General features: G+C 45.3%; 1 long non-coding RNA gene across 1 annotated transcript; it reads right to left on the bottom strand.

Annotated features, from left to right (window-relative positions):
• Window positions 1-251: 251 nt before the first annotated feature.
• LOC103348128 (uncharacterized) lies at window positions 252-26,321 on the bottom strand. Its single transcript, XR_007919174.3, has 3 exons — window positions 26,000-26,321; window positions 11,122-11,274; window positions 252-1,154 (listed from the first exon to the last, which is right to left on the bottom strand). It is a non-coding gene; the product is annotated as an uncharacterized LOC103348128 (long non-coding RNA).
• Window positions 26,322-26,357: the final 36 nt, after the last annotated feature.

Raw genomic sequence — 26,357 nt, forward strand, 5'->3', positions numbered from 1 at the left:
GGATAATCCAGGATCATCTCCCCATCTCGAAATCCTTACTCATTTCCATGAAGTCCCTGTTCTGTCCAAGGCAATCTATTTGCAGGTTCCAGAAATGGACATCCTCGGGCAGCCATTATTCAGCCTACCATGACTAATGTCCCTGGCAACTCATCTGGGCCCCTCTGAGAGGTCAAGCCCAGCAAAGTTCAGCACAGAGGCCATTTGGACCATCCTGTTCTAGGCTAGCAAATCTTGACACATGCCAAGCGTCTTTTTATTTGTACAATTTATTGGTACTTAAAGAGGTGGACACTGGAAAGGCAAATCGATTTATCCTGTTCCCTCGGAATCCTTTCCTGATAGGCAGGTCTGTGTGGCCTGGGTCTCTGAACAGAACGACTCTGCTGCAATCCTCAAGGAACAGAGTTGAGAGATCTGATTCATCTCCTGCGAGGCAGTATCCTCCCTCTCGGGATCTGACCCACATGCACGCGTCAACTCTCCCTGGGCGCCCCCTAGTGGTACGGTAGGTTCCAGCAGTACCAAAGTCCACTTGGTAGCCCCATCTTGCAGGCTTCCTGACCCCTGTGCTTAGGCCCACCTCGTTCCCTCTGCCAGAATCACTGTCCTGGAGATGGATCTTGTTATTAAACAACCTCCTCCCTTCCGAAATCCATCCTACCTCACTGCCCAAATGCAGCATCCCCTCAGCTTGTGGGTTCCCTGAATTACAGGTTCTCTTCTATAACATCAGCGATTCTGTAATTATCCTAGTGAGGATCAACTACATATTTATGGGACCCAGTGCGAAATACAAACAGGGGGTCCCTTGTTGATGAGTTAGTAAGAGGCCGCCGTTGGCGGAGTGCTGTGGCTGCGGCTGTGAGGTTCGGCCACAAAGGGTTTGCCGAACGCCTTAGTGCCCCTGGCCGACACTCTCGCCTCTGTCTGGTCCTGCTGCCTGAGTTCCCCAACCCACACATACAACCCGAGCCCCGCGCCCAGCACCTCTCGTGGTCAGGAACGTGGCGGGCAACACCACCTCTGAAGATGTGTGGCTCACGTTTGGTCGCTACAGTCGAGAGTTGATGTGTGTGATCCACTTGATCTCTGCACTCGCCATCCAGGATCTGCTCATGCTGTTCGAGGATGCTCGCGATGCTGAAGCAGCTCTACACAGTGACAGAAAAACGGATTGGAGGACGTCAGATTAAAGGACAATTTACACAGGCGGGGACTGGGGGTTACCACATCAGATGAAAGCCAAGGGAGAGGGGAATGCGAGCGGTTCTTCACGTTAAATGACGATCATGACAGGGCCGGCGCCACGGCTCACCAGGCTAATCCTCCACCTGCGGGGCCGGCCCCCAGGGTTCCAGTCCCGGTTGGGGTGCCGGATTCTGTCCCGGTTGCCCCTCTTCCAGGCCAGCTCTCTGCTGTGGCCCGGGAGTGCAGTGGAGGATGGCCCAGGTGCTTGGGCCCTGCACCCCATGGGAGACCAGGAGAAGCACCTGGCTCCTGCCTTCGGATCAGCGCGGTGCGCCGGCTGCGGCACACTGGCCACAGCGGCCATTAGAGGGTGAACCAACGGTAAAGGAAGACCTTTCCCTTTGACTCTCTCTCTCACTGTCCACTCTGCCTGTAAAAAAAAATTTTAAAAATGATGATCATGACAGATACAGACATTCTAGAGGCCAAGGTTATGAAAGAAGGCCACCAAGAAGATGGTCTTTTAATTACAACTACAGATCTTAAAGTCCTAGAAACAGTAGCTCAACTGCAAGACCTCGCTGGGGCAGAAGCAATTCCAACAACGACAGATCAATCTGCAGCTGGAATCCCCGGTACAGCCATGCCCTGCTACAGTTCCAGAAAGATCTGAAAGTGGAAAAAGAATCCAAGAAGAGCAGCTGGAACCACCAACGGGTGGGTGGAACGTGCTGCATTCTGAGTACTGTACGACTGTCTTGACTCTGGGCTGAAAAGATAAAAGAATTAAATTACCAAAACCACATGGAATAATTGAGGTCCCTTCAAGTCTGATGAAAGTACCCATTTTAAGACAAAGAAGAGGAAGTTCAACTTTGTACTTGTTGGAAACTAATCATTAAATATGAGCAGGTTTATACTGATTCATGGCTACAGGTCCATAATAAATGATTGGTAACTTGGATGTCTTAATATCAAGGAAGACAGCCGGTGCTGCGGCTCACTAGGCTAATCCTCTGCCTTGCGGCGCCAGCACACCGGGTTCTAATCCCGGTTGGGGCACCGGATTCTGTCCTGGTTGCCCCTCTTCCAGGCCAGCTCTCTGCTGTGGCCAGGGAGTGCAGTGGAGGATGGCCCAAGTCCTTGGGCCCTGCACCCCATGGGAGACCAGGAGAAGTACCTGGCTCCTGCCATCCGATCAGCGCGGTGCGCCAGCTGCAGCACGCCAGCCGTGGCGGCCATTGGAGGGTTAACCAACGGCAAAAGGAAGACCTTTCTGTCTCTCTCTCTCTCTCTCACTGTCCACTCTGCCTGTCAAAAAAAATTTTTAAAAATTAAAAAAAAATATCAAGGAAGACAGCCACAGCCTCCTAGAGTGCCTCTTGGTCTCTCAAACTGAATCAGGTGGGAAAAGGTGTGGCCCAAATAAATTTTTTCTGGATTCTCCTTAAAATTCCATTTTTGCCACTATTGGCAAACCTTTCCTTTGTTTACTTTGTGCCAGTGTTTTCTGCTTAATCATTTGCTTTGGTGAGATCTGAGTATATTTGCTTAAATGCCAGATAGTTGCCTCCTTTAACCACTTTCTCCTACATAGATTCCAGTCATACTTGACATCCGGCTGACAGGGCATCTCTTCTCACCACTTTCCTAGTCAGTATGTTCAGTGACTAATTTGTTGCACTTGGAAGAGTGGACAAAACACTGAACGAGATAATTGGATAGAAAAACAGATAGTTCCCATATTCAATAAATGTCTACTGATTACAACCTAGTGGGTCATGATGTTTGGCCTTATTGTTTTATCTGAGGTGTACTGTTTGTGACTTTTACACCATTCACAGCCTCACATAATCATAAAACCTGATATACTATCAAAGATAAGTAATTTTGAGGCGATTTGCCTTTTAAAAAAGGATCCAGTATTTGTACCCCATTAATACAAATAATGAAGAAATTTTTTGTTTCAATCTATAATAAATTGATTTATCGTGCCATTACTGTAATATACTAGTCATATTAAATTGTTAACTCTGCCTCATCAAATACATATTAGGAAATAATCCCACAAATAAGTGTTTAACTTTGCACCAGAGATAAAGGAGCCTCTGGGTGCTATAATTAGCGTATTCTGAGGCAGAGAGAGAGCTGTTATCCCAGCTGATTTAGTATGTTCTGTAATGAGAAAATGTTCACCAAATTATATTTTTTAATGATTTACATGTACATTTTATGGGGGATATGTTCTATGAATAGTGAATAAATAACTTTTATAGGATCAAAAAAGTTATTAAGACTTTCAAGACAGCAACAGCAGAGTTCTAAACCAAGCACAGGGCCCTTGCAAGCCCCAAGAGCTGCAACCACAGAGGTCCCGTGCCCAGCCGTGTCTGCTCCACACAGGACAGAAACTGCACCTGGAATCCACGTGCTATCCAGGTCTAGGTCACTGCCCACAGACACAGGCACACAAAAATGACAGCTGGATGGATACACAAACAAATGAATGCGCAATGTTGAAGACAGTTTTTATTCTGCAGGATTTTATGTATTCCTAAGGCTGCCATAGCAAATTGTCATAGACTGGGGGGCTCTAAACAACAGAAAACTGTTTTCTCGAGGCCTGTAAATTAGAAGTTCAAAATCAAGGCATTAGCAAGGCCATGCTCCACCTGAAGGCTCCAGGGAAGAATGCTTCCTTGGTTCTTCCCGGCTCCTGGTGGTTCTGGTCATTCTGGAGTTTCCTTAGCTTGTGGATGCAATACCACCCTCTGACATCATCGCCACATGGACTTCTCTCGTGTGTATCTTTGTGCCACCCCTTTTCTTCTCCTGAGAACACCAGTCATCAGATTCAGTGCCCACCCTAATCCAGCATGACCTCATCTTAACTAATTACACCGCAAAGACCTTACTTCCAAACAGGGTCGAATTCTGGGATTCCAGCACTATTCAACTCACTGTGTCTGTTTACACAGATACACAAAACTCTCAAGAGTATTTTTTTCAATTGATACATTTTGTACAATTCATATAAATTATAACAATTTTATTTGCCAAGGGAACCTCAAAGGATAAAACCACACAAGTTGTAGCAAGGCATGTATAATAAATAAAATGTAACCTGGGAACTAAACATTTTGGATGTGGTCATGAAACCGATATCAATTATAGCTGAAGCATCCTATAAATGTACAGAACAATGCAGCAACAACAAAGTAGGACTGGGACAAGGCTCAACATTCCAGCAGGAAAAAAGGTGGGATCCAGGGACTGCTAAGTTTTCTACCTGCCCTGTGAAGGTATAAAAGACTGCGACCAAGTGGGTTGTAGCTTCCTAGGGTAGGAGCCCAGCACCAAAGGTTCGCCTCCTCTGAGGGAGAGAGGAGAAAGTTTAGGTGGTTAGCATGCCCTTGAGGCTCAGTAGTTTGCATAAATTGTCTATTAATGGTTAGGAACAAAGTGTCTCTTTGCACATGTTAAGTAGATAAAAATCTGGGAAAGGCTCCTAGGGGGGATTTAATAAAAATAAACTGTATTTAGATGTTGGTTGCTATGCTCCCATTGGTTAAACAATTGTTTAAACCATCACAGAAGCATGGAGAGTTTAAGGCTTGTGTATTTCCCTTGTTAAAAAGAAACTATATGATCATTAAGTATGCTGAAAACAGACCATGGTAAAGGTTGAGTGGGACTCTGAGAGGGAGGGCAAGGAGGGGTTGGCGGGGGAGGGGGCGAGAGGAAGGGAGAAATCCCACTACGTTCCTAAATCTGTATATATGAGATATATGAAATTTGATAACAAATAAAAGGACAGAGGGAGGAAGAGAGGGAGGAAGGAAGATAGGAAAGGAAGGAAGGGAGGGGAAGGAAGGAGGGAGGGAGGGAGGGAAGAAGGGCCTGCAGTGTGGCTCAGTGGTTAAGATGCTACTTGCAGCACTGATACCCCGTATTGGAGTGCTGGTGCAAGTCCTGGCTTCTCTTTTCCAATCCATCTCCCTGCTAGTGCACCTAGGAAGGCAGCAGATGACGGTGCACGCACTTATGCCTCTGTCACCTATATGGGAGACTTGGAGGGAGTTCCAAACTCCTGGCTTCTGCCTGGCCCAACCAAATGTGGCCATTTGGGAAGTGAACTAGTGGATGGAGGATCTCTCTCTCTGTGTCTCTCCATGCTTCATATACAGTATCTTCTTTAACTCTGCTATGGTAGGTGCAATTTTTATCAGCAGTATAAAGATAAAACTGAACATAGAGAGCATAAGTGACTTGTTCCGGCTAATACAACAGAAAGTAATGAAGAAGAAATGGAACCCATGTCCATGACTGCCTTGCACATCTCTGCATCACCATAGCCTGACACAGAGCTTGGTGTTCAGTATTGCAGGTCTGAATTCACTCAGGTGTGTCTGGTGCCAAGACCATGTGCCATGATGCCCGTCCATCCAGATGTGGCAAGGAAAGGATACAGACTCACTCGGGGAGTCATGGCTGTTTGACTCACCTAACTTTTTCTCCTCAGTTTCCCTTCCCCCTACAGCTCACGCTCAGCTTGGCATCTTTCATATTTCACAGGAGAAGGAGAGGGAAAGCTGCAGGCCCCTCTATGTGCAGGAGAAACATGATTAAGGCAAAATTCAAGGGGGGCTATTTCTGGAGAGAGAGCTATATATAAGCCAGGCTTCTCCATGAGGAAATGATAGCAGAAAATAGCATCTACTAAGAGTCATGCTCAAACCTTTATTTAAGGCTCACAGCAACCTTCTGTGTTTAGGGCTCACGATATAACCATCACTGTACAGGTGCGAAAATAATGAGGAGAGGCTGAGTGACCTCCCCAAGGTTGATGTGACACAGGTGCCATCACAGGATAGCTGGCACAGGTGGGGTTCAGACTCAGGAAGTCCCTCCACTTTTGGCCATTATTCTAGAATCTGGAAGGAATGAACTGTGATGCTTAATTAACCTGGTCTTTTGTGGTGGGCACGTGGCACAGAGGATGACACTGCTTGGGGTACCTGCACCCCACACCAGAGTGCCTGGGTTTGAGTCTTAGCTCTGCTCCTTATTTCAGCTTCCTACTAATGAGCACCCCGGGAGGGGGCAGGTGAGAGAACAAGTAGTTGGATCCCTGCCAGCCATGTGGGAGGTCCAGATTGAGTTCTTGGTTCCTGGTTTCAGCCTGGCCCAGTGCTGGCTGTTACTGGCATTTGGGAAGTGAACCCAATAAGTGGGAAATCAATCTTCTCTCTCTCTTGTTAAGTCAACAACAGGAGTCACTGTGCACTTACTCCTCATGTAGGATCTCTGTCCTTAATGTGCTGTACATTGTGATTTAATGCTATAACTAGTACTCAAACAGTATTTTTCACTTTGTGTTTCTATGTGGGTGCAAACTGTTGAAATCTTTACTTAATATATGCTAAACTGATTTTCTGTATATAAAGAGAATTGAAAATGAATCTTGATGTGAATGGAAGAGGGGAGGGAGAGGGAAAGGGGAGGGTTGTGGGTGGGAGGGAAGTTATGGGGGCGGGGGAAGCCATTGTAATCCATAAGCTGTACTTTGGAAATTTATATTCATTAAATAAAAGTTAAAAAAAATCTATCTCTCTCTCTCTAAATAGATAGAATTTTTAAAAAGTCTAGCCTTGTGGAACAGCCATACTAAAATATACTCAGTGAAAATTCAATTGCAAAAGAGAAAAATTTCTGCTTACTATTTTCCTAAATGGCTGGGATAAAATATGTTCATATTATTGCCAAGAAAAAACCTTAGAGTCTAGAGATTTGCTTAGAATGCACTGCTGTTTCTTTGTCATTGCCAGGATAAGTGCATTTTAATCTAATGGACACGAACTGAAAAGTATATGCTCTCTCAGGGTTTGGCCCATCCGTTTTCCAAAATCCATCTTCTGCATCTGTCCACTGGGGTTTTTCTCTCCGTGAGACCAGTCTGTTCACCACCTCCACAACAGCAGCCTCCGGGCCGTCTTGCACACCAGTTACCTGCTCTTATTTGTTTCTCTTTAACTTCTCTAGAGCCTTCAATAGCGTAAGGTAAATTTTAGGTTGCCTAAGAAGGAATTAGTTAAACAGAGATCATTGGGTCCTACCCTCAGCTATTTAGATACAAATTTGCCTAATCTTGAGTGATTCTAGGGTCTTACCTTTCAAACCTGCTCCCCCAGATCATTCTGATGCTAAGATTAAGTGTGTGTGTATGCGTGTGTGTGTGTGTGTGTCTGTGTGTGACTGAAGGAAATTGCTTTGGCGACTGCAATTTAGAAGATGGTTGGAAACCACAGAACCTCCAGAGTAGAAAGGGCATTTGAAGCCATCCAGGTCTACATTATTAATTTTCTTCTAAGGAGACTGGGGCCCAGAGAATCCAGCTCCTCACTGTTTATTTACTCATCTAGAAATTGAGGCCCAGATTATTTAAGTGATAAGCCCAGGGTCACACTGTATTCACTGGAAGAGCTGGTATGTCCACAATCGAGCTGTCTTTCCCTGGCACCAGATTTGCCCTAGATGCCACCTCCCTAAGCCCTGAACCTGTTCTCACAATACAGATCCTCAGCCTCGGGCATGTGAGGATGCCCATGGGGCCGGGACAGATCCACACAAGAGCTGTGTGATCTTGCATGAGCAATGAGGTCTCTTTAGGCCTTAGTGCCATTGTCAATGGGGCAATCCACAAGGCTGCCATGCAAATTAAGTGGAATTTGTAAGGTTTTCATAGAACAGGGCCTGAGAAACATATTTTGAAATATGGATACACATGGTATGTTCTCCCAGTTTTTCCTTTATTCCCCAATTCAAGTTTCTGGTTTGCCTACCACTCATCGCCCCAAGAGGGAAGTAACAGGAAAGAGCATAAATTGTCTCCCCATCTTCCTGAAAGCATCCCCCCCCCCCCCAGAAAAGAAACCTGCCCTTCAAGGTCAAGGAGGAATCACAGGCACAACTTAAAAGATTTGGCAAGAAGCCTGGGACAAAAGCAAGAGAGATGCATTCTGCTTGGATGGAGATTTGAGACAGGAGAAAGGAGACAGGAGGGAGGTCGGTCATTCTGGAGTGAAGAATGAAGCAGATCTGACATCTCAGAATAGCCCTGGGCTTGGCAAGATGGGAAATCAGGGCGACTCCTCAAAAGGTCCCTGTCCCATGTGTGGTAGGGAAGCCCAGGAAGCTCCCAGATACAGACAATGGGATTCACAGCTGGAAAGGACCCTCATCCCTCCACTCTGTCATCATCACAATCTTCATATCGTGGCAGAATCCCAGGTATCAGGAGGGTCTCAAATCATGGCCCAGTGCTGGCATCGGGGGTGTAGTGGTGAGGGGAGCTGCCTTCAATCCAAAGCCCAACCCTCAGTGGGCGAAAGCCAGGAAGGAGGTCACTTTTATATCAGCTTGGAGGAAGGGTGTGCTGAGGTGAAATATTAAGTTCAATCACAGAAGATAAAGCAATGACTACTTTATTATTTATTATCTCTATCCAAATGGAGTGGATAGGTATCCAGGGGCAAACTCTACCTGTGGCCTGTACCTGATAGTGCATTGCAGTGGGGGCCTGGAGCTGAAGGAGAAGAGAAATCAGGTAAATAAGACCCGCCAGGGAATTCTCTGAACAGCCAGGTTCTGTGGGATTTGGGACTTAAAATCTGTGGCCCCTGGCCCCCTTTAAGAAAAGAACGAAAAGTTAAAAATGCAAAATTAGAACCAAAATGAATGTTTACTTAAGCCTAAGAAAATAAGGGCTGACACTGTGGCTTGGTGGGTAAAGCTGATGCTGGCATCCCATATGGGAGCTGGGTCGAGTCCAGCTGCTCTATTTCCAATCCAGCTCCCTACTAATGTGTCTGGGAAAGCAGCAGAAAATTGCCCACGTACTTGGGGCCCTGCACCCACGTGGGAGACCTGGAAGAAGCTTGGGCTCCAGCTTCAGCCTGGCCCAGCCTCGGCTAATGCGGCCATTTGGAGAGTGAACCAGAGGATGGAAGATCTTTCTCTATCTCTGTCTCTTTCTGTCTCTGTCTTTGTCTCCTCTCCCCATAACTCTTTCAAAATAAATAAAAATGAAACTCAAAAAAAGAATGCACTATCTCTTTTTAAAAAGAATAAGAAAATAAATTCTAATATATGAGTATTGTTAATTTTAAGAGACTTATAAATTTCACAAATATTTCAAAATTCAGAAAAACAATACCATTATTATATGTGAAAATACTTTTTAAAAAATATTTATTTATTTGAAAGCAGTTACAGAGAGAGGTCTTCCATCCACTGGTTCACTTCCCAAATGGTTGCAATGACCGGAGCTGAGCTGATCCAAAGGCAGGAGCCAGGAGCTTCTTCCGGGTCTCCCACATGGGTGCAGGGGCTTAAGGGCCACCTTTCACTGCTTTTCCAGGCCATAGCAGAGAGCTAGATAGGAAGAAGAGCAGCCAGGACTTGAACCGGTGCCAATATGGGATACCGGCACTGCAAGAGGTGGCCTTACCTGCTATGCCACAGCACCAGGCCCCAGTGAAAATACTTTTTCAATGTGATTTTTTTTCTTAATTTTTAGCTTCACAGTCAATGATCCTTTGCACATATGACAACAATTATTTTAAGTATCATTTTCCACAGAGGGAGCAGAAATATGATTCAGTCTTTCCTCTAACATGGTTGGCAGAAGTTTGTTTTTCATTATCAATGGTTGGATGCATAAAAAATGCAATGTCACCACAGACATATTGCCATTTTTAGTACTGTTGCTAGTTTATGGCTTACAAACACAAAAATTCTGGTAAACTGAATTCTAAGCATCCAATAGCCAGGTCGTCCTTCCTTTTTGCTATTGTCCTTGCTATTACTTGGTTGTATGGTCTTGTTCTAAAGCAAGTTTCTCACTACGAGATATTTATTTGTGCATTTCCCCTGTTCTATCAATATGAGATCTAACTGAGAAAAGTTGGACACCCCTGAGGTTGGACAATGTATAGTTTATTCAGTAAGATGTGGACTCTACAAGATAGGCCTGCAGTGAGATTCTAAGGCTTTGATGTTCCATCCAGGTGGCTGAATGGGTGCTGTGGGTTTTGAATTGGAAGACTCTGACAGTGAGTTGAACTTGCAATGGATGTCATTTTCCTCTAAGCAGTCTTCTCATAAAATTTTTAAATGCATGGTATGTTTATAATTATCTATGCTGCATTATTGACAGGTGAGTATTTCTATTTTAACCAACAACTATCAAGAACTGAATCTTCCTTCTGAAATTGTACTCGTCTGAAGCTTTAAAGAAGTTTCTGTGCACCAGTTATTGATCTCTGTACTTTAGCAACCTGGTTTCTCCTGTATGACTCACATCCTTCCAGTGCCCTGCACCTTAGAACATGTGCACATCATCTGATCCTGCCCTTTCTTGCCAAGATGCCAGAGTCAGCAATGAGCAGCGGGACTCTTGCTGGAAGTTATTCTAAACCTGAATGGCTAGCAAGAACTTAACTACACATGGAAGTGACTGAAATCATGTGGATGCAGCCCATGAAGCCAAAATTAAATGCATTTTCATCTTATAATACAAACACAACCTACTGGGTCTCCATAATGCCTGGGATCACTCCAGCGACATCCTACCTGACGGGAAATATGCCAAAGGGGAAGACGGAATGGAGCGACATGGTGAACTCAACAACCTTTGGGTACAGCATCTTACTTTTGCAAACCTTACAAAAGAATGTGACCTTGTGCAGACATTGTGAAGGATCCCACCTCAGGACTTGGAAGGGGTCTGGGCAAGCAAGCTGAGAACAGGAAAGCAGGCTGCGCATGCTCAAACAACAGGAAGAAACACTCGCTGATGCTATCGCTGGTGGGTCCTTGAGTGAGCTGTGCCGCTACACCATCATTCAGTTCGGTGAGATTGTTACCCACCTGGTGACCTTAAATCTGAGACGTCACAGATTGATGAATGGTTACTTATCGTGCACCTCATCACCCGGGCACTGCCGTGGGGGTCAAGGCAGAACAAAAGCCATGGATCTTCATTCTTGACATGCATCTCTGTACTTTGGCATCTGCCCCCATCTGTGAGCAATGAACAGAGATTTTAGTGGCACACTAAGAAAGAGGCATTGTCGCTCCCCGTCTTCGTGGAGGAACGACACAGGACCCTGTGTTGTTCTTTCGTCTGCTCGGCCCTCCCCGGGTTTGCTGCTGGTTCTTCCCGGGTTGGCTACCATCCCTTCCACCTCCGTGGAAGGCGGTTCCCCTTGGCCACTTTCCCCACTTCCGCGGGGGAGCGGCACACCGCTGGCCGGCTCTCTCGGGGGCTGCACAGGTGTTCCTTCAGATAGATGTTCCCCTTAGATGTTCCTGGTGCATGTTGTCTCTCTCCTCCTTTATAGTCCTCTTCCGCCAATCCCAACTCTGCTACCCACACGCCGAGTACGCTGCTCTCCTCCAATCAGGAGCAGGATCAGCTCCTGGAGGTCATCACTCAAGTTGGCAAGAGGCAGCTGCGTAGAAGCTGTTTTCTCCTCTCCCAGCGCCATATTGTGGGAGAGCAGATGCATAGAATAAGTCTTAATTCCAGTAACTTAGTCTAGTCCGAGTTGCTCCCAGTTGCTCCCCACAAGGCATGATTTCCTTTAGATTTGAGGGTGTGATAGGGGATGGGAGAGAATGATTGGGGAAGGGGGAAGGAGGAAGGAGATGATGCTCGAGTTGAGTTCAAAGGTGAAGGAAGTCTAGGTGCAGACAAGGAGTAGGAGTGCCCTCATCCTTCTCTCCGGGCTGAGAGAGGTCATCTTTTCTCAATGGTTTCCCAAAGCCTAGGGTGAATGGATTGACCAGGCAGGTGAGAAGCATTCAGTGTGCAGCAGGAAGATGGGGAGAATGCTCACAGAAATCTCACCACAGCCAGAGGAGGTGTGAAGCCTCTAAAGATTTCACTGGGAGTACACCAGCCCAGTAGCCCATTAAGGTTCCCCCCAGTAATACAAACACAACATCTGGTAATACAAGTGCATCTGTGCCTTGAGTCCACTGTACTCACTGTCCCAGGCTATTAGCCGGCATCATCCAAAGAGCTTCCAAACCTATGTACCTATACATTTTATTTACAAATTGTGGCAAAGAGTTCTAGTGATAACATATTTTGTACTTCCTTACATATATGCAGACATTGGAATCAAAGCTGTGACATCCCCAAAATATACAGAGGAAGAAAAATTAACCTTTCCCTTCTTCACCCATAGGGACCATACACAGCATTATTTTGGAGTCACCTAGAAACCTGTGTTCCTAAATTGTGTTGAAAGTAGCAGTAGTGGTTAAAAATGAAGACTCAGAAGGCAGCCAATCTGGATGTGACTCCTGGCTCTACTACTTCCGAGCTGGCTGACAGCCTCTCGGGGACTTCAATGTCCTTTTCTCTAACACAGGGTTCACTGGATGGCCACATTCCTTGCAGCACTCTTCATAGTCAAGAAGTAGAAGCAAAACTAGCATCCATCACTGGAGAAAAACATGATATACACATACAATGAATATTACTGTTCAGTCTTTAAAAGAAGGAAATACTGTCTTATGCCACAACATGGATGAACCTTGAGAACATTATGCCAAGCAAAACAAGCCAGTCACAAAAAGACACTGTGTAAGTTACTTAGAAGGAATCCACAGTAGTGAAACTCCCAGAAACACAAAATAGAGTCACAGATGCCAGGGACAACGAAGGCACTTGTATTATCAGGTGCTGAGTCTGCATTACCAGAGTGTTAATGGGCTACCAGGCTGGTGACACTCCCAAAGGAAATGTTTAAAGATTTAGAGAAGGAGTAAAAGGGGAGTCACTAAATACTGAGTGCAGAATTTCAATTTTGCAAAATGAAAAGTTCTGGAGATCTCGAGATTGTTGCACAACAATATGAATATATTAACACTACTAAACTGTTCACTTAAACATGGTTGAAGATAAATTTTATATCTTGTGATCTTTACCACAATTAAAAGCAATTTTGTAAAAGGACTAATAGTAGGGGCTGGCATTGCAGTATAGTGGGTTAAGCTGCCACCTGTGATGTCAGTATCCCATATGGGCACCAGTTCATGCCCTGGTTGCTCCACTTCTGATCTTGCTCCCTGCTAATGTTACTATGAGACCTGGAAGAAGTTCCTAGCTCCTGGCTTTGACCCGGCCTAGTGCTGGCTATTGTAGCCATCTGAGCAGTGAACCAGCAGATGGAAGATCTTGATTCATTCTCTCTCCTCTCCCCCATCTCTCTAACTCTGCCTTTCAAATAAATAAATAAATCTTTTTTTAAAAAAAGGAGTAATAATAGCACATATTTCACAGAAATTTTGGAAATTTGGTATAAAGCATTGAAATTGGTGCCTAGTACACTGTGAATAACTTGCTAAATGTTGTTTTCCTCAGTTCCACTATTTAAAATAATTTAAAACCTTTATTAGCTTATTTTTGTAAGTTGTCCTAAAAAAGAGAGAAAGAAACACAGATGAGAGAGAAAAAGGACTTCCTATAGTCAGTGATCTTCAATCTGAATCAGAATTTTCAGAAATACTCATATGTAAGACTTCCTGGGTGAAGGTGAAGGCAACAAGAGTCAGCTCAACTGTTTTTTGGCTCAACTACATTATTAAAACTTTTATAGATGATGATCTTTGCTCTAACTCCCTCTCCAGAGCCAGGTGCTTTGTCACAGCCTAGAGACAGGCCACTTAACAAGTAATGTCCACTCCCTCTTCTTTATGTTTCCTCAATTACAGGGCCAAAAACTAAAACCAACGTATTTTCCAGCCTCCCCGGCAGTCAGGACTGCCATGAGAACATGCTTTGTCCCACAGTGGTAGGCAAAGTCCATGGGACAGACACTTCCTGCTTCTTTCTGTTCTCAGGTGCCAAGGAAGCCTCAGAGGCACAGTGGCCATCTTGAAGTGACACATGTAAGAGGGTCCCAGGGAGGTTAGGAGGAGCTTGGCTTACTGAGGATTTCCCTGGGCATCCACACTAACCTGAACCTCTTTTTATGTTAGGAGAACCTACCTCTCTTGGGTATGCTGCTTAGCTTTCTCCTTTTTGTCTGTGGACTGCACCAAGGAAGACATTGTGAAAGCGTCTATTCTCACTGCTGTCATGTGTCAGTCAGTCTCCTAAAGAGCCCAGACAGCTGAAGAAGTTCTTCACGAGAGAGCTGAGGTTTGACTGACAAGAGTCTGAGTGTTCTCCATTCTGACTGATGGAGAGGACTCATGGACTGTATGGTAATGGGAATCCAAACTTCAAGTGTTCCAGGGGCTTTCCCTTGAGGGGAGGTGGACACTGCCATGAATGTAAGGATGGAGGGCTGTGGAGCCAAGGAGGGCTCTCTCAAGTGACAATTCCCAAAGACCAGGTATCCACTTAACTGTGAAAGTATCTTTGTTGAGGCCTACACTGTAGCCTAGCAGGTAAAGCCGCCACCTGCAGTGCTGGCATCCCATATAGGCACCAGTTCAAGACCCAGCTGTTCCACTTCTGATCCAGCTCTCTGCTATGGCCTGGGAAAGCAGTGGAAGATAGCCCAAGTCCTTGGGCTCCTGCACCCACATGAGAGACCCAGAAGAAGCTTCTGGTTCCTGGTTCCTGGCTTCAGATTGGCACAACTCCAGCCGTTTCAGCCAATTGGGGAGTTTGGGGAGTGAATCAGCAGATGGAAAACCTCTCTCTCTCTCTCTCTCTCTCTCTCTCTCTCTGCCTCTCTGTCTTTCAAATAAATAAATCTTCAAAAAAAAAGAAAGTTTCTTTGTTGGTGACATTAAAGAAGATACTGAAGAATGCCTGAGAGATAATTTTAAACAGCATGGGAAAACTGAAGTGTCTGAAATCATGACTTACCAAGCCAGTGGCAAAAAGAAGAGCTTGTTTTTTACCGTCTTGGACACTAAGATTCTGTGGCTAAGATCGTCATTCAGAAACACCATCTGTGAACGGCCACGACTGTGAGGTCAGGAAAGTTCTGTCAGAGCCTGAGGTGGCCAGTCCTTCGTCCAGCCAAGCACGCCAGAGTGGTTCTGGATACTTCGGTGGCAGGTGTGGAAGTGGTTTTGGTGGGAACGATCCTTTGATTTTGGAGGAAACTTCAGTGGTCCTGGTAGTGGTGGATATGGTGGCAGTGGGGATGACCACAACGGATATGGTAAAGATAGAAGCAGTTGTGGAGGGAATGAAAGCTACCGTGGGCCGGTGCCGTGGCTCACTAGGCTAATCCTCTGCCTTGCGGCGCCGGCACACCGGGTTATAGTCCCAGTCGGGGTGCCGGATTCTGTCCCGGTTGCCCCTCTTCCAGGCCAGGGAGTGCAGTGGAGGATGGCCCAAGTGCTTGGGTCCTGCACCCCATGGGAGACCAGGATAAGTACCTGGCTCCTGCCACCGGATCAGCGCGGTGCGCCGGCCGCAGCGCGCCGGCCACGGTGGCCATTGGAGGGTGAACCAACAGCAAAAAGGAAGACCTTTCTCTCTGTCTCTCTCTCTCTCTCTCTCACTGTCCACTCTGCCTGTCAAAAAAATAAAAAAAATAAAAAAGAAAGAAAGCTAACGTGATTTCAGCAGTTAAGTCTTCAAATTTTGGACCTATGAAAGGAGGCAACTTTGACAACAGAAGCTCTGTCCAGTTGGTGGTAGAGACCAACACTTGGCCATACCACAAACCAAGGTGGCGATGGCAGTTCCGCAGCAGAAGCTATGGCAGTGACAAAAGGTTTTGATAACCACCAGGAAACAAATCTTAGCAAAAGAGAGCAGCCAAAGAAGTGACAGAGAAGCTACAAGTTGCAATGTATTTGTGAACTAAGCAAAACATGGTGGTGGCAGAACCTAGCTGCCACAGAGAAAGACATGTTTTAGGTAATACTCATGTTTTTGGCAAAACAAAATGAAAGAAAACCCTTGAGGGCTGTATTTGTGACTAACTGTGTAACAGGTTATTTTAGTTTCTCTTCCGTGGAAAGCATAAAGCGTTCCAACCAACTACAGTTTTTAATGTAGTTTGGTGGGGTTTTTTTGCACCCATGTTTATTGATTTCTAAATGTAATAGTCTGATCATGATGCGAGCAGTAAACATTTGGTTCACTTTCAAAGCTTTGAGTAGACAAGTGGCTAGCCTAACTGCTTGCAGACGTGTGAAAGTGACATGTAGCTAGCTAGCATCACAGCTACGTTATATGCACCGGGAAAGTTCATAGGCAAACAGATGTTGGGAGTGGCCAAAACAGCTGAAGCAAGTGCCAGGAAGATTGTAAAACTCCAGAGTCAGCTAATGAGGAACCCGGGGAGGCACCTGCATAACAGGGAATAAATCGCTTGTTGAAACCACACTAGGTGTGCTGGCCCACCAGCCACCAGATCCTGCAAGATCCTTAGTAAAGTCTCACTTTTGCTGCTCTTCCTAAGTCTGAATCCATTCTGTAAGTGGACTGGTGGGGTTATATGTCACAATGACACTGAATAAAGGTCAAGAAAAAAGAAAAATATGTCTTCTGACCCACTGTAGAGTTTCTTGGAGTTTCTATTATTTGCTGCCTAACACACTCACACATGTGAACTATCCCTATTATCAGTAAGGGAGGACTGACGGAGATGAGTGAAGAAATGCCCTGCGAGTCCTGGCATCAGAAACTCAAACCTCTGTACTTAGAGGCTTCAGCAACCTTACTGCTGGTTGCTGCTGCCATCTAGTGGCAGTGTTTTAGAACCAAGTCTTTCAGGCCGGCGCCGCGGCTCACTAGGCTAATCCTCCGCCTAGTGGTGCAGGCACACCGGGTTCCAGTCCCGGTCGGGGCGCGGGATTCTGTCCCGGTTGCCCCTCTTCCAGGCCAGCCCTCTGCTGTGACCAGGGAGTGCAGTGGAGGATGGCCCAGGTACTTGGGCCCTGCACCCCATGGGAGACCAGGAAAAGCACCTGGCTCCTGGCTCCTGCCATCGGATCAGCGCGGTGCGGCGGCCATTGGAGGGTGAACCAACGGCAAAGGAAGACCTTTCTCTCTGTCTCTCTCTCTCACTGTCCACTCTGCCTGTCAAAAAAAACAACAACAAAAAAACAAACAAACAAAAAAAACAAGTCTTTCAGGCCATGCTCGGATTTTCTCTCCTGGCATCATTCATTCATTGTTAATTCATGTGCTCCTTGTACAAATATTCGATGGGTACCTATTATATGTGGCAGGTCCACACCAATACAACAATGAGGGGAAGTGCAGCTCTTACTCCGTGGAATTTACACACTTGGGGAAAGATAGCCATTAATCAAAAAAAAAATATTAGAAGAATGACTTGGAAGTGCTATAAGAGAAGAAGATCGTGCTATGAGACCCCTAGGTAGGGAGGTATATGGCTTGTTGGGGAGAGGGGTGGACGTAGAGGAAACAGTCCTGAGGAGCTTCTGTTTGGCATGAGGTCTGAAGGATAAGCTGTTAGGCAGGTGTCCGAGCAGTGAGAGCAGCCGTGAATATGAGCTGCAGTGAAAGAAGTGAGTATGTTAAGTGTAAGAGAATAAAAGAAGGCCACGTAGGGGCTGGCATTGTGGTGCAGGGGGTTAGACTGCCACTTGCAAGGCTGGCATCCCCTATCAGAGTGCCTGGGATTAAGTCCCACCTCAGCTTCCGATCCAAGTTCCTGCTAATGCACACCCTGGGAGACAGCAGGTGATGGGTCAAGTATCCTGGGTCTCTGTCATCCAGGTGGGTTGACTGGCTCAACCAAGGTGAAGTTCCTGGCTCCTGACTTCATCCTGGCCCAACCGTGGCTGTTGTGGGTGTTTGGGGGAATGAAATAACATATTGAAGACACTATCTCTCTTTTTGTCACTCTACTTTTCAAACATAAATAAATAAGTAAATAAATAAATATACTTAGAAAAAAAGAAAAGATACAGATAGCTTGACTCTCTGTGCATGGACAAGGGAAACACTGCCCCAGTGAGCAGAGGGACAAAATCAAGATGCTTCTGGTTATAGCTCACGGGTTGAATATTTATTCCTCTGTTTACATTTCAAACACCACAGACTCATGTGTAAAAGGATAAGCATACCATATAAAATAATTCATGCTGGGATGCTGTTCTAGAACATAAAAAAGATTCAATAAAACCATCTCTCTCTGTGTGTGTGTGTGTGTGTAACTCTAACTTTCAAATAAATAAGTATTTTAAAGGGGGGGCGGCACTGTGGCGTAGCAGGTAAAACTGCCACCTGCAGTGCTGGCATCGCATCGCATATGGGCATCCATATGGGCCACTTCACTTCTGATCCAGCTCTCTGCTATGGCCTGGGAAAACAGTGGAAGACGGCCCAAGTGCTTGGGGCCCTGTACCCGTGTGGGAGACTCAAAAGAAGCTCCTGGCTTCAGATCGGCTCAGCTCTGGCCATTGCAGCTTCTTGGGGAGTGAACCATCAGATGGAAGAACTCTCTCTCTTTCTCTGCCTCTCCTTCTCTCTCTGTGTAACTCTGACTTTCAAATAAATAAATAAATAAATAAAGATTTAAAAAAAAAAAAAACAAACATCTAGTAGGGGCTGGCACTGTGGCTTACTTGGTTAATCCTCCGCCTGCGGCACAGGCATCCCATATGAGCACCGGGTTCTAGTCCCAGCTGTTCCTCTTCCAGTCCAGCTCTCTGCTGTGGCCCGAGAAAGCAGTGGAGGATGGCCCAAGTGCTTGGGTGCCTGCACCGGTGTGGGAGACCAGGAAGAAGCACATGGCTCCTGGCTTCGGATCGGCACAGCACGCAGGCCAAGGTGGCCATTTGGGGGGTGAACCAATGGAAGGAAGACCTTTCTCTCTCTCTCTCTCTCTCTCTCTCTCTCTCTCACTGTCTAACTCTATATGTCAAATAAAAAAAAATCTAGTAATGAATTATGGTGAGAACCTTTCATACAGACATCTTATTAAATTTGGCTTTTCTCTCTCAAGTTTTCATAAATTTAGATATTACAAAGCCACAAGTGCTAGGTACCACAATATGAATTATTCAAAGTCAATGTACAATAATGACATATCTAATTTTGACAGAGTATGTACTATAACGTGACACTCTGGGAATATAATAAAGTAAGGCTTCTGCAAAAAATTCTTGATTACATTGGTTTTCACCACAAGTACATTGGCATAAAATAAACTTATTCAAATAATAGTATGTTGCCAATGAAATAAACCAAGGCAGGCGATCCATGCAGGAAGCTTTAAGAAAATTCAGAGATTGTGGGTGGGCATTTGGCATAGTGGCCAAGATACAGCTTGGGATGTCAGCATCCCCTATCAGGTGCATGGGTTCTAGTCCCTCCTCTGCTTCCAATCCAGTTTCCTGCCAATGTACTCCCTGGGAGGCAACAGCTGATGACTAGGGCGTGTGGGTCCCTGCCTACCATGTGGGAGAACTGCACTGAGTTCCTGGCTCCTGGCTTCAGCGTGGCACAAACCTAGCTGTTGTGGCCATTCGGGGAGTGAACCAGTGAATGAAAGATCTCTGTCTCTGTCTCTCTGCCTTTCAAATAAAGTTTCAAAAATCTGAAGGACAATTTAGAGACCAGGTTTAGGATGATGTCACTGCACAGAAGTGGGTTCTGTGGGGAACTATGCATCAAGTCAAGTCTATTAAAAATGAAGATGAACTGGTGGGCATGAGTTAAAGTCCTAAATCTTACATGAACAACTGGAAGACGGGCAGGGGCATCTCTGAGCTACATGGCAAAGGGGAGAACATGGGTTGAGTTGAACACGGGAAGTGCTGAGTTTGAGGCATCTGGGCCACACAGCTGGGAACTGTATACCTCTAGGAAGGAGCATTCGGTGAGGTGAGGAAAAGCAATCGGAGATGTTCTGCAAATTCAAGAGAAGAGGATTTGATCTCTTCTCCATGCTCACAAAGCTTTTTTTTTTTTCATTTGATATGAAGAATTTCATTGTCATAAACAAAAATGGGCTGGCCGCAGACACTATTAGAAGGGAGAAAAGCTCTAATTAGCACAATCTTATTTAAAATGCAACATATTTGTTATTCACATGTTTAAATTGGCTTAGCATTACTGAAAGTATAGTTTCTGAGAGCTGGAAACTTGGCTTTCACAAGGGCAAAGTATATCGTTGCTCATTAAACAACTGTTTGACTTCCTGATAGAGGCCTTAGGAATTCAGTGGTGATGCAAAGAGATGTACACTCTGACTTCACAATTGCTCATAGAGTCAAATAGGAAAACATGATAAGAGCAAAACTGTAGTAGATGCTGTAATGTTGGAAAAGAAGGATACTGGGGGCCGGCACTATGGTGCAGCAGGTTAATGCCCTGGCCTGAAGCACTGGCATCCCATAACGGTGCTGGGTTCGAGACCTGGATGCTCCACTTCTGATCCAGCTCTCTGCTATGGCCTGGGAAAGCAGGAGAACATGGCCCAAGTCCTTGGGCCCCTGCACCCACATGGGAGACCCAGAAGAAGCTCCTGGCTCCTGGCTTCAGATCAGTGCAGCTCCAGCAGTTGCGGCCAATTGGGGAGTGAACCATCGGATAGAAGACCTCTCTCTCTCTCTCTGCCTCTCCTCTCTCTGTGTAACTCTCACTTTCAAATAAACAAATAAATTAAAAAAAAAGCAGGCTACTGGAAATTTGAAATTAAAAAAGAAAGTATGCCCAGAGTACACATTGGAATTGAAGTTTACTTGTAAACAGAAACAGCAACAACAACAAATCCCATATGGTCTGATATAACTAATGATCTTCCAAATAATCAGTAAGCATTTTACACCATGCACTGCTGTGGTACACTGCTAGTCAGAACAGCACAGAATCCACAAAGGAAGCTCTTTGGGCCCCGTTTGCCTGACTCACGGAATCTAACTTTCGGTGCCTGCTCCATGGATGAAATCCGTGAAGGCTGCTCCCTGCCTTCAGATCTGGCGGCTAGGAGACCAGCCCTCTACCACAAAGCACTCCTAATGGCAGCTTCAGTAACACTGAATCTGTGGCACTGAAGTTATGTATGACTGTATCTACAATTTCAAATTGCATTCTGTGAAGGAAAGAACTGCATTGTGTTCAATTTCCCCTGCTCTAATGAGCTTAGCAGTGAGTGGGGCAGGGCAGGTTGGCAAAAGGTGCAGAAGGAGTGCCAAAACCAAGGAACAAGGGAGGAGGCACTCAGAAGAAGGGAAAGGCATGCTGGGTACAGAAAGCAAAGTGAAGAAAGTTAGGAGGAGAGAAAAGTGGGGAACAATTATTCCTCGCTATTTCCAGGCTCCAGGACCTCTCGGGATGGAGTGGGGGGTGGGGAGGGGGCTGGGTGGAGAGCCCTTGGGCACAGCCAGCCCAGGCAAATTCAGAACCTCCTTCCCACAGGGACTCTGATGGTCTGCAGGAAGCAAAGCCCTTAAAGAAGGCACACAGCCTGTCCTGTGAGGGGGCTGGGTCCCTTCAATATGTTTGCACCCCATTGAGAGGAGGCTGGGAACACAAACACATCTCCAGCTGGAGCTTCTCTGACTGAGATTATTGTAGAATAAAGTCATTCTGGCCATTTTGGAAGATACAATATGCGACAGTTTGCCCACCACTCTTCCCCCTCTCCAATGAATTTCCCGAGTCTACCTCTCCTTTACTAAATAATTGTTCCCCTGGCTTGTCTACTATCTTATTGTTGTCCCTGCTGGCTGCTTCTGCATCATTCTAATTGTAATGAGCTCAAGTGATGGTACTGATAAGCTCACATGCTTGAGTGATGGTGGGTGAAGGTGGTCACCTACAAGTGCAGCTTCTTTGCATATTTGCAACTTTTTAAAAGAACCATTTCCAACGCTGCAGCATTGATCTAGCTTTCAAGTCACATACTCCAGTTTTGTGGCTCAGATAAAAAGCTAGGTGTAACCTGTGTCAAAGTCTATATATGATATTTTAATTATCATTCAAAGTTCCAGACTGGCTTTGGGTGAGGAAGAAACCTAGAGAAAGAACACCTTTTGCATATGACTTCTCCCATCCCCTGCCATAAATAGAAAACTAAAGGGAGTTTTCATTTGAATGGGACCCAGAAAAAATTTCCTTAATGCATCAGAGATTTTCTAAAGATTTAAAAATAACATTTTGGGAACCAGCCTTGTGGCACAGTGAATTAAGCCAGTGCCTGTGATGCTGGCATCCTATGTTAGAGTGCTGGTTCTAGTATTGGCTGCTCCACTTTTTCTTTTTTAAGATTTATTTATTTTAAAGTCAGAGTTACACAGAGAGAGGAGAGGCAGAGAGAGAAGAGAGAAAGAGAGGGTCTTCCATCCGATGGTCATTCCCCAATTGGCCGCAACGGCCGAAGTTGTGCCAATCCGAAGCCAGGAGCCAGGAGCTTCTTCTGGGTCTCCCACGTGGGTGTAGGGGCCCAAGGACTTGGGCCATCTTCTACTGCTTTCCCAGGCCATAGCAGAGAGCTGGATTGGAAGTGGAGCAGCCGAGTCTCAAACCGGCACCTATATGGGATGCCAGGGCTTCAGTCCAGAGTGTTAACCTGCTGTGCCACAGCGCCAGCCCCGGCTGCTCCACTTCCAATCCAACTTCCTGCTAACATGCCTGGGAAGGCAGCAAAGGATGGCCCTAGTGCTTGGGCCACTGCTACCAACGTGGAAGACCAGGATGGAATTCTCTGGTTTCTGGCTTCAAACTGGCCAAGACCTGGCTGTTGTGGCTATTTGGGTTGTAGTCCAGTGAATGGAAGATTCATATTCTCTCTCTCCCTCTCTCCCTCTTTGTATGTGTATGTGTATGCATATGTGTATGTGTATGTGTGAGTGTCTCACTTTCTTTCACTGATTTTGCAATAAATCTTTAAAAAACGACATTTGGTTATCACATATAATTTGTAACTAGAGAAAAATATAGAAAACTTGAATCATCTATAATTGCTTCACATACAGAAAATCACTTGAATCACATTTTAGAGCATATCCTAATAAACTTGTTATATACATACATATATAGTATGCCACCATCTAAGGCGTAGCCTATATAACTTTCTCTGTCATTAAAATTTGTATAGGGCTGGGCACTTGGCCTAACGGTTAAGCTGTTGGTTAGGATGCCCTCATCTCATATCAAAGTACCTAAGTTTGGTTCCCAATTTGTTTCCTGCTAATGCGCACCCTGGGAGGCCGCAGTGATGATTCAGATAGTCGGGTCCCTGCCACTCACATGGGTAACCCAGATTGAGTTCCTGGTGTTGGCCCAGCCCAGCTCCGGCCATTGCAGGCATTTGTGGTAAATTAGTGGATGAGATCTCGTTCTCTTTCTCTCTCCCTCTTTCTCTCTCTCTCTCTCTCTCAGCTCTTGCTCAAATAAAAAACAAAAACTTTTATGACCATTATACTGATAACTGTATAATATTTCCTCTGAAGTATTTATCATCATTCACTTAAATAGCATGGACTATTTGAGTTTATCAATCGTTTTCTAACCTTCTGATCATTTCCACACTCCTTGTATGGCTACAAATGTGCACAAGTCTCTTGGTGTTCAAAGTGGCCGTTCTCTTAGTACTACTATATTGGACAATGACTGAAATTCTGGGGATATAGCAGTAGACAGAGAAAGAACACTACTTGTTGTTGGTACTGAGAGAGACATTTAAGAATAAACAAACAACAAATAAGGAAAAAAGAAGAAATCAACAGAGGATTAAATAGACACAACAGTAAACTAAGGAGAATGAAACTTTCAGAGAAAGTGTTTAATAGAGGCCTATAAGTAGATGACCTTAAGACAAATTCCCAGCCATTGCATGATCTAGGAAAAGGGTGTTTCAAACCAAGAAAAGAGCAAGTGTATAGACAGAGGCACAAGAAAAGCCTTGGCCTATTTTTGAAAGTGAAGAGAGATGAGTGTCCCTGCGTGTCTTTATCCTGGGAACAGTTCCATCTCAGGCTGAGATTTAAGATCCAAATCATGCCTGGCCTAGTAGGCCTGGGAATGACCTTATTACATTAACAATGGTTAGAAAGGAAGAATTTGTCAGCAGGGAGGATATGATCAGAAATTATATTTTGGAAAACAAATCCTGTTTGATAAGGATATATCTGCACAATTCATGTGCTTAGAAGGTGGTAGAAGGCCGGCGCCGCAGCTCACTAGGCTAATCCTCTGCCTAGCGGTGCCGGCACACCGGGTTCTAGTCCCGGTTGGGGCGCCGGATTCTGTCCCGGTTGCCCCTCTTCCAGGCCAGCTCTCTGCTGTGGCCAGGGAGTGCAGAGGAGGATGGCCCAAGTGCTTGGGCCCTGCACCCTATGGGAGACCAGGATAAGCACCTGGCTCCTGGCTCCTGCCATCGGATCAGCGCGATGTGCCGGCCGCGGCGGCCATTGGAGGGTGAACCAACGGCAAAGGAAGACCTTTCTCTCTGTCTCTCTCTCTCTCACTGTCCACTCTGCCTGTCAAAAAAAAAAAAAAAAGAAGGTGGTGGAAGAAATCAAGAGAGGTTGACTAACTTGGTATATGAAAGGACTTCAGAAAGTTTGTGGAAAAATGGAACTAAATGATAAGCTCATTTGGGTGCAAAAAACTCGAAATTCAAGAGAGTTTTTCATGACATGGGTTTTCCTTGAACTTTTTGCAGATTTGTCTTAAATTTTAGAGTATTCAGAATATATAAATCCTTGGCAGCTACCAAACAGCTTTAGAGAGATGAGGAAAATGTGGGGTGGGCAATTAAAGATAATTTATAAACTGTGTTAATGACTAAATGGTTGGATGGTAGATAGCATGATGCCATTGGTTACATGGGAGATAGTGGCAAAAAGAAGTATGTTTCACACATACTAAGTAAGCATTGTCTACTAGATGCCAAGTTGAGATATCAAGATACAAATGATACTGGACTTGGGATTTCAGGGTGGAAGTCTGAGTAGGAGATAAGAACACGGGAATATTCATAGAGATGAAGCATTGAGAGAGGTTATTAAAGAAGGCAAATGGCAACGTGTTTGTATATTGATGGAAGTGATCCAAGAGACAGAGGGAAAGAAGGAAAGAGGAAAACTTGAAAGTGCAAGACATGGAGATGATTACAGAAAAACTGAAATCCTGACGGGACTCTAAGAGGCAGCATGAATGCACCTCGGAAGCATTCCGACCAAGGTATGAGTAACTTGAGACATTCATCAGCTTCCACTGGTCATTCCCCCAGCACTTCTAACCTGATCTGCATGTGCGCTAAGCCAGTTGTGGTGGCCTGAGAAAACCACCCGGCAAAGATTCCTAGGTGCTTGAGGTTAGAAGCCATTAAGTCAGCCTACATGGGAACAGTTAGTCTCAAGGAGGTATGGAGGAACCCAGTTTTTTATCCTAGTCCTGCTCAATGTGTCTCCATGGGATCTTAGTTGAAACTGAAAAACATTAACAACTTGAGTGATACTCAATAGCTGTTGCGAAACAAGAGTTTTAGCCATAGCTTTGTATTTCCCAAACAGAGGGATCTGAAAAAAAAAAAAGTTTCTGAGAATGGCAGGAGGTCAGTAAAAGGAATAGGGCTTGTTTGTCCTTATTTTCATTATTTGAATGTATCTCTAAGGAATTCTCCTTTGTCCTATTCATCCACATCAAAGCCTTGCCCTCTAACCAATTCAGCTTTCTAGTTTATAGTAGATGCCCTTTGAGTCTCTACCCTTGACTAACAATTGTCAAAACATTTTACAGATGCTCTCTCTAATGACTAGCAATCCTCTGCAGACAGCTAAGGTAATTTCCACTTCACAGGTGGAGAGTCCAGTTTTGCCAGGTGGCATGATTTACCTGAACTTAGGTCCTCTGACTCCCATCCACTTGTTTCCTGGGCCACTTCTGTTCAAGAAAGGGGAACTGGGGGCGCTACTTCTGACGCTTCACTTAGAGCAAATAGGCTGATCACCGGAAAGTAGCACTAGGTTCCGGGAAGCCTTTCTCCAAATTCTATTTCACGTTGACTTTTCTCTTTAGAGCCATGATTAGCATTAAATAGAACGTAAGAGGCTTCCACAGGACACCGACTAATTTGTAGTCAGCTCATAGAACTCCTTGTTACTCATTTCCTCACAGGCTGACACAAGCGTCGGTCAACCACAATAAAAATGGCGACTGCGGCTTCACTATGGCAACGAGGGCGTTTTCGTCA

This window comes from Oryctolagus cuniculus, chromosome 6, assembly GCF_051225735.1.
Source record: "Oryctolagus cuniculus isolate XC-2025 breed Fujian yellow rabbit chromosome 6, ASM5122573v1, whole genome shotgun sequence".
NCBI lineage: Eukaryota > Metazoa > Chordata > Mammalia > Lagomorpha > Leporidae > Oryctolagus > Oryctolagus cuniculus.